This window comes from Lactuca saligna, chromosome 7, assembly GCF_052625555.1.
Source record: "Lactuca saligna cultivar CGN05327 chromosome 7, ASM5262555v1, whole genome shotgun sequence".
Classification (NCBI taxonomy): domain Eukaryota; kingdom Viridiplantae; phylum Streptophyta; class Magnoliopsida; order Asterales; family Asteraceae; genus Lactuca; species Lactuca saligna.
In genome coordinates this window covers 50968599-50983647 of record NC_136423.1, presented here as the reverse complement: position 1 = coordinate 50983647, position 15049 = coordinate 50968599, and positions in this window count along the sequence as shown.

Sequence of the window (15049 nt, the reverse complement as noted above, 5' to 3'; positions counted from 1 at the left end):
ACGATAAGAACTTTGGATATCAAGGATACAAACATATATAGGTTAATATAAATTGAAATCCATGTTTATATATGTTATATATACATGTGTACACATTGAAAACCATGAAGGACTAAGTAAACACAAAATAACAAAACTTAAGGGGCGAAAGTGGTAAACAAGAAGTAAAGGAATGACACTGCTTTAAAGATTTCAACTTCTAAGCCCTTATCCTTGAGTTTTCGGCCACATAGGACCAAAAACTACCTCATTATACTAGTATTTGACCGAAACATAAAGTAAACGCCCAAAAGGACCGAATACACTTTACTCTTGGGATACATTGGCCGAAAACTCTCTTTTATGAGAATGCATGTGTGATTTCAGCTAAACATGGTAGTAAACACATCCTCTTGGCCGTAAACCATTTATAGTTGGGAGTAAACTCCATATTTTAGGAGTAAACACTTTTATTTTGACAGTAAATTCCCTAAAATATCTTAATATCTTATCCAAATCCAGCTTCCTTAGGTAATAATTCCATTTACCAATGCAAACGTCAATTCAACCTCCTCAAATTTCCTTCACATATAAGATACCTCAATAGAAATCCACATTCATCTTTACATATTCAGTAATGAAAACATTCCCAAATTCTCTTCCAAGTATCAAATTCATTTCTTTCACTTACAAAATTCAAACAACTCCAGGAGATCATTTTGCTTCCAAATATGTATACGTTTGGTAAGTTCCCATGGAACTTATGTGTTTTCACATCCATCGTATGCTTATTATCAACTTAATCACACATTAATATGTGTTTTCACATCCATCAAAGTTCACCGTTTCCTATCCCTTTATCAAAATCGTTATCACATTCGATGTGGGTTCATACCCCTATGTTTTCATAACTTTTTCTATGTTTTTTTTTTTTTTTTTTTTTTGGGGGGGGGGGGGGGGGGAGGGAGGGGGGGAATACAAGTAAAACACAAGAATTTTGTGTTAATATACAAAGTTTTTAGGGGGGAAGGGGGGGGGGGGGATACAAGTAAAAAATAAGAACCTTGTGTTAATATACAAACTATTGTGTTATATTTTATTACTTTTAAGTACCTTTTTATGTAAAATTATCAAACATGCGAAATAACGTTATTACTAAATTTCCAAACGGTTACATGCAAAATACGTTAAAACGAAACGATTATCATTTTCAATGAAATAATACATGTTAAACTATAATATGTATAGTTTGGGAAACATCCAAATCATTTTACCTTTTGGGGTAAAGAAACGATTATATAAAAATACGATTATTTTTATATTTTATAAACATTACGAAAGAGATAACAATTTCATGCTCAAATATTTTCATTAAAAAAATAGGTATATCATTGGAAATTTGTGATTCATTCGTCTTCATCGTACCTACCAAAGGTATCCTTGGAAGTCTTGTTTTATAACTAGAGTCTCCTCCCGAAGAGCGTGATACTTGTGTATAGATCTATATGGGACTGATGATCTCGTACCCTGGCTAATAGCTACAGCCAGACTGATAGGTTATGGGTGACAAATGTCATATCTTTTTAACGCCTGAAGAACGTCGAGGCAGGCAATTCATTTTCAGCACGGCTATAAAAACTCACATGATAAACGGAAATACGTTATTTTTACGTGAAATGCATAATATGCTTATTATAAATAAATACAGAACTCTTTAGACGGTTTTATTTATGAATAAAACTACATAGTACTAAACCAGGCATGTCATGTATACTTGCACTTTTCGGTCTTGGAATTTATAAGACTACAGTTTAGTTTTCTGGAAAATATAGGATTTTCCGGGATAAATACGATTACCTTACAAAAAAAAAGTTTACAATTCAACTTTACGGAAAATATAGGATTTTCGGGGATAAACACTCTCATTTTATAAACAAACAAATACAACTTATTTTATACAAAATATCAGATTTTATGGAAAAAGACGTGATTTCATCTCACTGAATGGCATACATTTATTCATACAAATGATTATGAACTCACCAACTTAAATGTCGACACTTTTTCTCAAATAAATTGTATTCTCAGGAAACCAGTAAAACAGGTTATCAACAACTTTTGAAGATTGACGCTAAGGAAGTAAATAAATCTTTTGAAATCATATTGTAATTGACATTTTGAAAGATGTAATGCATACAATTATGTAACTTTTTCAATTACATATATGATGGTTGTGTTTGATTTCTTTATTATTCAAATGTTATGATACTGCACGTGACGTCCTCCGCCCCTGAATGTTTCCACCATTCCGGTTTGGGGGTGTGACAATTTTTTTTATCAATCGTTCAGCAGAGAGTTTGATATGCCCATTGGGGAGTTAGAGTGCCCGTTTCAAGTTTCTATCGCCAACGAGCACGATGTTTCTGCATCATCAGTATATTAGGGGTGCACTCTAGAGATCTTTAGGGTGCATTATCAGATCGATTTGATCCCTATCCCCATGGGGGTTTGTCTGCGTGATTGTAGGTATGGATTGGCTGAGCTGTTTCGGTGCTATGATTGATTGTGAGGGCCAGCACATGGTAGTTCGAACCCTAAGTGGGGGAGAACTAGTTATCTATGTAGAGGGAACCAATATGGGTTCAGGGTTTTGTTCTGCAACTAGAGTTTGATAGTATATTCAACATGCATGTATGAGTGATTTTGCTTATTTGGTGTATATGTGTGTGTGTGTGTGTGTGGGGGGGGGGGGGGGTTAGGTTTCAGTTTCAGAGGTCCAAGTTGTCATAGAGTTTGCCTATGTGTTTCTAGATGAGTTACCCGGTGTGCCTCCTAAGAGGCATGTTGAGTTCATGATTGACCTCGATCCATGTGCGGCCCTAATTTCCAAGGCGCCATACCACTTGGTACTGCCTGAGATGCAAGAGTTGTCATCTTAGCTGCAGGAGCTGCTTGGCAAGGAGTTCATCAAACCGATCAGTTCTCCGTGGGGGGTGCCGATTTTGTTCGTCAAGAAAAAGGATGGTTCACACCGGATATGAATTGATTACCAGGAGTTGAATAAGTCAATGGTGAAGAACCGTTATCCCCATCTGCGGATTGATGACCTCTTTGATCAGTTGGAGAGTGCATTTTGGTTCTCTAAGATAGATGAGGTTCGGGTATCATCAGGCCAGGGTGAGAGAGGAGGAATTGGAGAAGATCGCATTCTAGACTTGTTATGGGTATTACAAGTTCATGGTGATACCATTTGGCTTCACCAATGTGCCTGTAGTATTTACGAAGTTGATGAATCGAGTATGCAGGCCGATGCTCGATCGTCCGGTTATTGTATTTATTGATGATATCTTGGTATATTCTAAGACCAGAGAGCAGCATGAGGAGCATGTTTGTGAGCTTTTCGAGGTTTTGAGGCAAGAATGACTTTATGCTAAGTTCTCAAATATGAGTTTTGGTTACGAGCGGTTCAGTTCCTTAGACACCTCGTTAACCAGTATGGGATATTGGTCGATCCGGCCAGGATCGAGGCGGTGATGCAGTAGGAGGTTCCGAAATATGCCTTGGATATCAGGAGTTTCTTGGGGTTGAAAGGGTACTATCAGAGATTCATTCAGGATTTCTCCAATATTGTAGTATCCCTCACTCATCTAACATTGAAAGTGGTGGATTTTTGATAGGGCCCTGAGCAGCTGAGAATATTTGAGATCCTTCGACAAAGATTATGTGAGGCCCCGGTTTTGACCGTCCCAGAGGGAATTGAGGATATAGTGCTATTCTGTGATGCTTCTATCACTGGTTTGGGGGTGATCCTCATGCGGAGAAGATGGGTGATAACATATACTTCACAGCAGCTGAAGCTGCACGAGGCGAGGTACCCATGCATGATATGGTATTAGGGGCAGTGGTTTTTGCCTGCAAGATTTGGAGGCGTTATGTTTGTGGAGTCTGCTATACCATCCATACAAACCACAATAGTTTGAGGCATATTATAGATCAGTCGAACCTGAACATAAGGCAGCGCAGTAGTGGATGTAGTCAAGGATTATGACGGTAAGATCCTTTACCATCTGGATAAAACGAATCTGGTGGCCGATGTGTTGAGTTGCAAGTTGGCTGGATCTTCAGATAGAGTATGGTTTATGAGGATATAAGTGGATTCTCCACTTTTGGGATTGCTCAGGGAGGCTTAGGTCAAGGGTGTTTAGAAAGATAACTAGAAGATAGAGAGGATCATAGGTGAGATCACTAGATTTGTTCCAGATTGTTGTGGATTGTTGACCCATTGTGGTCGGGTCTGGGTTCCAATGTCTGGTGGGGTGAGACATATTGTATTGGAGGAGGCTTATAAGTCTTGTTTTTCTATCCATCTGGGGGCCACCAAGATGTATTAGAATCTGAGATTAAGCTATTGGTGGCTGTGTATGAAGAGGGATATCGAATGGTACGTGGATAGGTGCAAGACCTGAAGGATGGTCAAGGCTGAACATCAGAGGCCGCATGGTAAGTTACAACATCTGGAGGTTCACATGAGTAAATAGGAGCAGATTTCAATAGATCTCATCACCAAGTTGCCGTAGAAGACAATAGGTTTTAATGTTATTTGGGTCATTATGGATCAATTGACCAAGAGTTCCCACTTCCAGATGATTCGGGAGAGTTCTTCAGCCGAGAAGTTGGACGATGTGTATATTCGCGGGATCGTTGCTTTCCATGGGGTTCTGGTCTCCAATATTTCATACTGTGATGTTAGGTTCAACTCTTGTTTGTGTTGGAAGTTTCATGAGGAATTGAGCATGAGGTTTCATTTCAACACAACTTATCATCCGCATACCGACGACCAGAGTGAACGGACGACACAGACCCTTGAGGATATGTTGCGGGCCTATTTCATTGTTTTTGGTGGGATCTGGGACTCCTACCTACCTCTTGTGGAGTTCTCCTACAACAATAATTTTCACTCCAGTGTTGGTGCTCTGCCTTTTGATCTTGTATGGGCGGAGATGTCGTACCCCGTTTTATTGGGGCGACGTTGGTTACAGGGTTATGGGGTGGACCAAGATGGTCCATCAAACTACAGAGATGATTCAACAGACCAGACAGAGATTGTAGACTGCTCAGAGTCGGCAGAAGATTTATACTAACCAGAGCCGACCCGAATTGTAGTTTTAGATCAGTGACATGATGTTACTGAAAGTCTCACCTTGGAAAGGTGTGATTGGCTTCAAAAAGAGGGGAAAAATGCGTCCCCGTATATTGTGTTGTTTCGGGTTATTGCCAGGGTTGGCAAGGTTGCGTACATATTGGATCTTCCTGAGGAGCTCATTCAGATTCACAACGCTTTCCAAGTTTTGCAGCTGTGAAAGTGTGTATTGGATGAAGATGCAGTGGTTTCCTTGGATGATATTCAGGTGGATGAGTGTGACATCCCCAAATTTACAGTCATTTTTAAAAGTTTGATTTATGCTTATTTTAAAATAAGAGTATCCTTTTTAAAGAATAATATTGTGGAATTTATTCCTACAAAAACATGATAAATACATTATCAAAGCATTAACGAAGAAATGTATTTTTTTTCATTTTAAAACATTTGGATGTCATCGTCAATACAGAAACATAAGCATAAACAGACCTTATATTCATTTACACTAGTGATCTATGTCTTTTTTAATCTGTCAGTGTAATCTAGCTTTATATTGACACCTGCAATACAAATAAACTGAGTGGGTCAGGTTGGGAAACCTGGTGAGTACATAGGGATTTCAATCCGACAATGTTATATTATATATATATATATATATATATATGTGTGTGTGTGTGTGTATGTATATATATATATATATATATATATATATATATATATATATATTAAAACTCACAATATATACAACGTTACCTCATATAAGAAATTTTACTCCATCCCATCGATCCTCACACCAACACAATCTATAATCTCGAATCTAAAATCAACCCCATTACCTAATCCATCCTCCCAGATCTAAAGTTTACCTCTTTACCTAATTCGTACTTCCGAATCTGAAATTTACTTCTTTACCAAATCCATACTCCCGGATCTAAAATTTGCCTCTTTACTTAATCGATACTCCCAAATCAATAACTATGCCCATTCCATACTCTATGACTAGGGAAAATTGACTATATCTAATCTATACTCCCATATTAATGAAGAGTAACTATGTCCTCTCCATACTCTTGAACTAAGGGCAAATGACTATGTCTAATCCATGCTCTCGGATCAATGACTATGCTCATTCCATAGTCTCGGACTAGGGACAATTGACTATGTCTAATATGTGCTCTAGGATTAATGATAAATGACTATGTCCTCTCCATCCTCTCGGACTAAGGACAAATGACTATGTCTAATCCATACTCTTGGATCGATGACAAATCTTAAAGTTCTACCCTCCGTGTGTATCTCACTCATACTAATAAGGGGATACTACCCAATATTCCTCTTCATTAATTTAGGTTTACTCTGTATCCTAAAGCATCATATATTATCTAATATGCTCTTAACATATATTTCAGACTATATCAAATATTTCACACACAAAAATATATTTAATACTTTAATCAATACTTGTATTAAAAATTATGTTCATGAAAGTGACTATGCACTCACACATTAAATCTTTAACATATATTTAACTCTTTAATAGATATTTCATACTTTAGTTAATACTTGTATTAAAATCATGTTCATGAAAGGGACTATGTACTCACATGTTAAAGTGATGATTTCAAACTCGGGCAGTGCTTTGCTTCTAGCAATTGTCTTTTCCTTTGACGTAATCTAGCATTATTATCACTAAGTATTAGTCTAATATTTATTGCGACTAATTATTAGTCTAGATTCATCATTAAATCAAGATCTACTTTTGTGATCTATCAAGTAATGAGCAACTAGGTATGATCATATCGGAGGTAGGGCCTGTTTGGCATACACAGTATACTGTTTGAAATCCCACTTTAAACAACTCACTAAATCACAGCCTAGACATCATCCCCATAAGTAGATCAATCAATATAATGACTTGGAATCACTGATAAATCTTGTTTATAAGTTCATAATAATGATAATGAACTCAAACATAAGTTATACTTAAAGTACGATAAGCATAAATCAAATTAGAGGGGGTTTAGCGAGGTACCAGACTCTGCGGGGGCATAACTTCCAAGCCGAAAAGCTCTTTTTCTCAAAGCCTTCGGCTGCTCCAGGAATTTCCTCTAGCACCTTGAGGTTACTATGGCTTTAAGAGGGTTTTGGGAGGCTTAGAGAGAAGTTAGAGAGAGAAATGAAAGGGTTTTGGTGTAAAAAATGAAGGCACTCTCGCATGGTATTTATAGGTTGGAATTGGGTTAAACTCGTCGAATTTTGGCCTCCAAATCTTTCAGTTGGTGCCACATGTGTAACACCCTAAAAAATACAACGTAGAAATTTAATTTTTAAGTTCATTAGATCATAAAATAAACCATATTGTTTTTCCCAAAACCATGTAAAATAGTTTAGTTGTGCTATCCAACGACACATATAAAATCACAATCAAAGTCATAATCCTAGAACCACTAATGTGGAAAATCATGGTGTGATGCGATGCGATCAAGCCGACCCTTTCCCCTTCGAGCTAGAAGTACCTAAAACCAAAACTAAAAACCGTAAGCACGAAGCTTAGTGAGTTTCCCCCACCATACCACATAAAAATAATAAACATACTGTCAAGAGTATATTGGTGCCCGACCTACCCTACTTAGCATACATGGGTGCTCAACCTACCCATATCAGACATATCGGGGTGTCTGATCTATCCTTGTCAGGCATACCTCGGTGCCCGACCTACCCATCAGTTTTATTCCAACCAATTACGGGGTCTATTTACCACTACCACATAAATCATGTATATCACACATAAGCATCCAATAATACATATCACCTTAATAATTATTACGAAGACAATTACTAAGCCATATCAATACTAGTGGGCTGGCATTGGCGCCTTCGACCCACCGGTTCTACGAAGGGAGACTCACCTTACTGTGTATGTCGACATCCTACTCTTCGGATGGCTCAGAACTGCTCTCCTAAAAGCATAATAAATTCTGTAATCAGTTATTGGGTCCAAATAAGACTCCGTTGTGGCCTAAACTTCTAATTCATGTCCCAAGGCAAGGTTTCCTAATCCTTGCCCTATTGGGCCTCTTTCTCCCAAGGCCCAACTCCTAATTAAATTAAGGCCCAAGTCCATTCATTTAAGTTTCAATGCCCATTAAGGTCGAATACCATATATCCTAGGTTTAGGCCCAGAAGCCTTACTCTACAGTGGGTCATGAGGCCTAACTATTTTTAGGCCCTACATCCTAAGGCCTAAGTGCCCATTTGACCACTTTGCATGTGTACGCGTGTCGTACCTGGAACATATGCCCAACATACGCTAGTCTTGACCACTTCGGGGAGACTGACACAATACGTGCAACATACCAGGGTTACGCCAAGCGTACTGGCCAATTTCCTTAGAGATCCTTTGTGACTTAATCCATTCAGTCCTAACATCCAAAACATAGATCCGGTCCTTTAAGACGTCCTAAACCATTAAGTGACAAATTTTTGTATTTGCATGCATGGATGGAGGTTAAGGCATGCTTTAAGTCCTTAAACACACTTTGTGACCATCTAACACTTGCATGGTTGTGGCTTAACCATCAAGAATCGATTTTTATGGTTCTAAATGCTTCCAAGAGCTCAAAAGGATAGCTCTTATGGACTAAAACAATCACAACACAAGCAATCTAATCCATGGAGTCAACATGCCACATAAAGCACCACAAAAACTACAACTAAGCATGCAATGGTCATGTTTGAAGCTTGATACCTCAAATGATTCAAAAAAGATGCCAAACTATTGGATCTACAAGCCCCTTTCAGGTTCTTTCTGCTTCTTCTAACTTCTTCTTCTTCAAAACCACCAAAAATCACCCAAAAGTGCACCAAATTAGCTCATAGAGCATGCAAGAGATTTAGGGTTTGATCTCTACTCTTTAGGGATGGTGAAGGCTGAGGGAATGAAGTTTGGATGGAGTTAATGTTATTATACAGGGTGCAAACCCTAAAATTTAGGGTTTGTAATTGGATAGGTTACGCCCAGTGTACGCTTGGGTACGTCGAGCGTACGCAAGGCTTCCCCACGCTTTGCGCCTCAGTCATGTATACCCGGCGTACGACCTTTTCTCAAAATCACAATGCATTAATAACTTAAATAAATCAAAGGGAAATACCTGGTGACTCGGAAGTTACAAATCTCCCCTACTTGAATTAAGTTTCGTCCTCAAAGTCTGCCGCTGTTGCTGGGAATAGCTCGGGGTAATACTCCCTCATTTGGTCCTCTGGCTCGCATGTCTATTCCGAGTCCTTACGTTGTTGTCACTGCACCTTGATGAGTTCTACATCCTTATTTCTCAGAGCCTTCATCTTCTTGTCGAGAATGGCTATAGACCTCTCGATGTAGTTCAGGTGGTCATCCAACTGTATGTCCTCCAAAGGAACCATCACGGAATCATCAGCTATGCGCTTCCGTAGGTGCGAAACATGAAAAATGTTATAGATTTTTCTAAGCTCTTCCGAAAGCTGCAACCGATTCGCTACCTTGCCCACCCAGGCTATATCTTAAAGGTTCGATATACCTGGGGCCCAGCTTGCCCCGTATTATGAAGCGGATGACACCTTTCGAAGGTGACACCTTCAGAAGGACCATATCCCCGACCTGAAAGTCCAAGTCCGATCGACATCAATCGGCGTAGCTCTTCTACCGACTCTAGGTTGTCTAAAGTCTACTTCGGACTGGTTGGATCATCTCCGTCATCTTGAGTACCACTTTTGTACTCCCCATGACCCTCAGACTAACCTCACCCTAACATATTGGTCTCTTGCACCTCCTCCCGTAAAGCAGCTCCAAGGCAGGCCGGTCAATACTGTCTTTGTAACACCGTAAATTTCAAGACAAAATTTTCATTTAAAATAATCATTTTATTCTTAGAAACACTTGTTTAAAATCTCATTCATAGTCGATTTACAAAACATGACTCCATTTTCACTTGCATAAGAAAACCAGGATCCCCCAAAATATGATTCTTTCTCTGGTGTGTACAATCAAGCCGGTGCCGTCCCGTGATACTGAAAGAAACCTGAAAAACATCACACAAAACACTGTAAGCACGAAGCTTAGTGAGTTCCCCAAAATACCACACATAACACATATTAGCCACTCGAGGCTATAACTCTATGGGTTCGTGCACCCAAACTCTGTGAACCCTCGGGTTCTAACTCTGGGAACCTTCCGGTTCCAACTCTATAAACATGCACAACATAAATCACATAGAAGTAATGCAATACAACGCATCACGTACATATAGCATACAAATACTCTGATCACATAACTCTGGTTACCTACTCAAGGTAAAGTATAGTGAGAAGACTCACCTGACAAGCAGAAAGCAGATATTCCCACACTTGAATCTCGAACTCGCCACCGCCTAACACGTAAGGTAAATACTCTCATGAATATAACTCTCGAGAGTAGAATAAATCCTCTCATAACACCCTCTTATGGGTAAAAGACTATTTTACCCCTCTCTTGGCCCAAAGGCCACATCGCTGACCAATCCCTAAAAGTCAACGGCCAACCCCTGACTGTCCCTACTCGCCGAGTCAACCCTGTGACTCGTCGAGTTCCCAAAATCAGAACTTCACTCAATCTGCGACCTAACTCGCCGAGTCACCCCGAGACTCGCCGAGTCCAACAACTCTGAGTCCAATCGCACACGACTCACCGAGTCATCCCTCGACTCACCGATTCTCGACTCAACCAGAGAATATTTGGGACTCTTCGACAAGAGTCGTCGAGTCCAAGAACAGACTCGCCGAGTCTACGGCTATCTTCAACCTACTCGCCGAGTTGTTCATACAACTCGCCGAGTTCCATGCCATCTTCATCCAACTCGTCGAGTCCACCCATGTGACTCACCGAGTACCACTAGTCTGAATACATTCAGAAGCATTCCAGGGCATGCAACTGCTCCAAAGCATAGATCTAGTCTCCTACCACTCATCCATCACGTAAAGTGGCAAACTTTACGTGAATCCAAAGAGATCTAATCCGTTTGCACATTGGGCTAGGGTTTGGGACATGTAAGCTTCACTAAACACTCCAATACAGGGACTTTCATGCTCTCTGATTCTTCTCCCTTCCAGATATGACGTAGCAACCTCAGATCTAACCTCTAGACTTCCCATTTCATCCATAGACAAATTCTCACAAACCCCAAAAATGAAGAAACAACATAACAACAGCTCAACAACGAGATATTACCTCTAAGTGATGCCCCAACTACAATATAATTCGAATCCAAGCAAAGCCCCTTGCTCCAAGCCTTCAATCTCCCAAAATTCCTTCAATAATTACTTCTCCAAGCTCCAATCTACTCAACAATGGTGCTTCTCCGTGATTTAGGGTTTTCTGGGGCTCAAGGGGTGATAAAGAGGCTAGGAGGAAAACATAATGATCTTTATATAAGGCTCATCCCTGAGAATTAGGGTTTTCTCCACTCAACGCCTACTCGTCGAGTCCATTACACTGACTCGCCGAGTCGGCCACTTAGCACGCAACCAAGTCGCGACTCTACTCGCCGAGTTTGCACATGGACTCGCCGAGTCACTCTTTCCCAATTTACTCTTTTAGCCCTTCAACTCTACTCTTGATATTTCGGGATGTTACAATTCTCCCCCACTTAAACTAGGCTTCGTCCTCGAAGCCTATAGCAACTCAACTCCGGAAATACTCCCACAACGTGCCACCTGGCCTTAATCGGACCAGGTCTCACAAGGCATACCCATCGAAACTCGATCACACTTTCCTTTTCCTTACGGTGTCCTGACTACTATCTCGAACCGGGCACCGGAGGTACCCTCTGATAACCACACTCAACGATCTGAGAATTACCCATGAAGCATCACTGCCCAAATCTCAACAATCACTCGACCCATAAGGGTTAGAAGCCATGAACCATCGGATCCCCGATCCGAATCCCATTCTATCCAATCCGTGACGACGGAAAGACCCACTCTTCAATCCCAGAGTAACTCCCATGAGTCCTCTTCTTGCAATCACACACCCATGCCGCACCAATCTTCGCACTCTCGGGTTAGGAAAACCCGTCATACTGACGACATCTCTAAGATTCTCAGGAGAAACCACCACTACGCACACAACCCTCGATCAGAATCAAGCTGGGAGTCCCAGACTCCATCCTTGCATCCATCCTGAGACTCTTGGCTCTACACCCGCGGAATCCCTTCTGCGTTCTCAGCAGACATCCCATCATGATGTCATTCCATACCACTATCACAGACACAGTGTTCGACCACCATACTCCAAATCATCCATTCTCACTACTACTTCCACTTCCACGAATCAACACTTTCCCAAGCAAATGAGGGTCTGACACCTCCTCCCATACAACAGCTCAAAGGGCGGCATACCAATGCACTAATGATGGCTGTTGATATAAGATAACTCAACCAAGGATAATTACGTGCCGCAACTCCCTCCGAAATCTAATTCACATGCCCGAAGCATGTCTTTGAGCGTCTGAATCGTTCGCTCCCTTTGAGGTGTCCTCAGACATCATCATGATAAGCTCTAGCTCATCTCATATCCCTCTTCGAGATAGAGCACCAGGTCAGCTTTTGACTCCACAGCTGAGCCTCCAAAGGTCACCCATATCATGATCCAAATATCCCACTAACTTCCTCCCCATGACCACTATCCCGGCCTCGTGACACGCAAGTCCCGAAATTCTCTTTTCCTTATGCAAGAAAGTACAATCCAACCGAGGATCGTGTCCACTCTGATCTCTGGTTTCTGCTGCGCATATCCCTTGCGTATCTCACCACATTCCCCGACAGAGACGGGGACCCCAGTCTCGCCCCCGGTCCAACATCCAGGCTCCAAAAACTAATTACTAGGGCTACTCAAGCCCACAACTCTTCCACATCATACACAGATCAGAGAACATTCCATCATCACACACTCTTGCCATCTAGTGAGCACTACGGCTCCCCGCGGTATCACAACACCCTCTGACTAGTGAGTACTACGGCTCCCCGCAGTATCACAACACCCTCTGACTAGTGAGTACTATGGCTCCCCGCGGTATCACAACACCCTCTGACTAGTGAGTACTACGGCTCCCCGCAGTATCATAACACCCTCTGACTAGTGAGTACTACGGCTCCCCGCAGTATCACAACACCCTCTGACTAGTGAGTACTACGGCTCCCCGCAGTATCACAACACCCTCTGACTAGTGAGTACTACGGCTCCCCGCAGTATCACAACACCCTCTGACTAGTGAGTACTACGGCTCCCCGCAGTATCACAACACCCCTTGACTAGTGAGTACTACGGCTCCCCGCAGTATCACAACACCCTCTAACCCCACTAGCTCGTGCTCCACAGACTATCATAGGTGGCTACCCATACTCGTCTCGAATATTCATCACAGACTCTGGAGGCAATCGTCATAACAGATGCCCACCCTTGCGAAGATCCACTCTCCCAAGTAATCTCCCTGGATGCCCATACTCGAAAGGCTCTCACTAGATCCATAGATACCTGATATACAACAAGTCATCTCAACTCAAGATTCGCGATTAAATCCGAAATAAAGATATCAATACCCGGATACCTCGGAACACCCCTACCGAACATCACGAGATCCTGCCACAACCACAGATCTCCTGCCCCAAGCACCATATAGATGCAATAATACATTCCCTCAGAACCCCATAACTAGATCTTCATTTTTCCCAAGTTGCAACTTCGGTGTATTCAATTTCTCAATTGCAATACGAAGAAACGCTAACGCCACGAAATACGCTGATAATTCTCCGAAACCCCTTTTTCCCACCGCTTAAAATCCAAACAAGGATACGCATACCGACCCGGGAGTTGGCTGACCAATCATTCTCTATCTACTTGCCCCAACACTGACCAATACCAGATTTCTGACTAATAAACACCTGTTGTGGAGACATTTATCCTTCTCAAACAAGTACTTCCTGTATTAACTCACTCTGACCCCTTTCCTCGATCACCGACATCTCTGGTCTCATGATTTCCAACTGCATATCTCTATACTCCACTTATAACTGCTCTTGACAAATATCTGCTTCCTTACATATGGCACCCGGTTCTCCCCCACTTAGGGAAATGAATCGACCTCATATACTTTGAACCTCTGGTGAACTACTCAAGAACTTCTCGTCACGTCTGCCTCTAGTCGTTCCAAATCTCGTACCAATTTAGTACCAAACAACTCAACTGCTCGATAACATCCCTGGCTCATAGACTGAACCATAAAATCATCGTACCCCTCACCTCAACTCATTAACCAACGCTCCAACACCCGGATCATCCCAAGAACAGGAACCCACTCCCAAATCCAACACCCCATGGATAGAAAACTCTCTACACCGCTGAACTCGACCGAACTCCCCACTGATACCACTACCGTACACCCGACTAAACTCAATTAGGTATAGCATGGCCTTCAACTATCTCAGTCCCAACTGACTATCTGCTCATGATAAACCACGGCCTCGCGGCACACATGCTACCTGATACTCTGGTGGGAAATCATCATCAATGACAACCTGCAGGGTTTACCCGTAAACCCAAAACCAAAACATCATGCTTCTCATATTTTCACACGTACATAATCAGTACCTCCCTGATCATAGGAGGTGACATCTCCTTTATCGACTGATCGCTCAACTCAGATCGAAATTCTGCCTTCTCACTGACTCCTTACTAAAATACTCTGAGGGACTCTCGATCTCCCTCTCAAGGGACGCCTCTTCGAACTTACTCATGACCGAATAACCGGAGAACCACAAACATCCTTCACTACGAACCATGGTAATCATTCCATGACATCTCTTCTCAATATGCTCCGGTGTATGGTACCCTAACCATAACATCACTCTGCAAGCGCACTC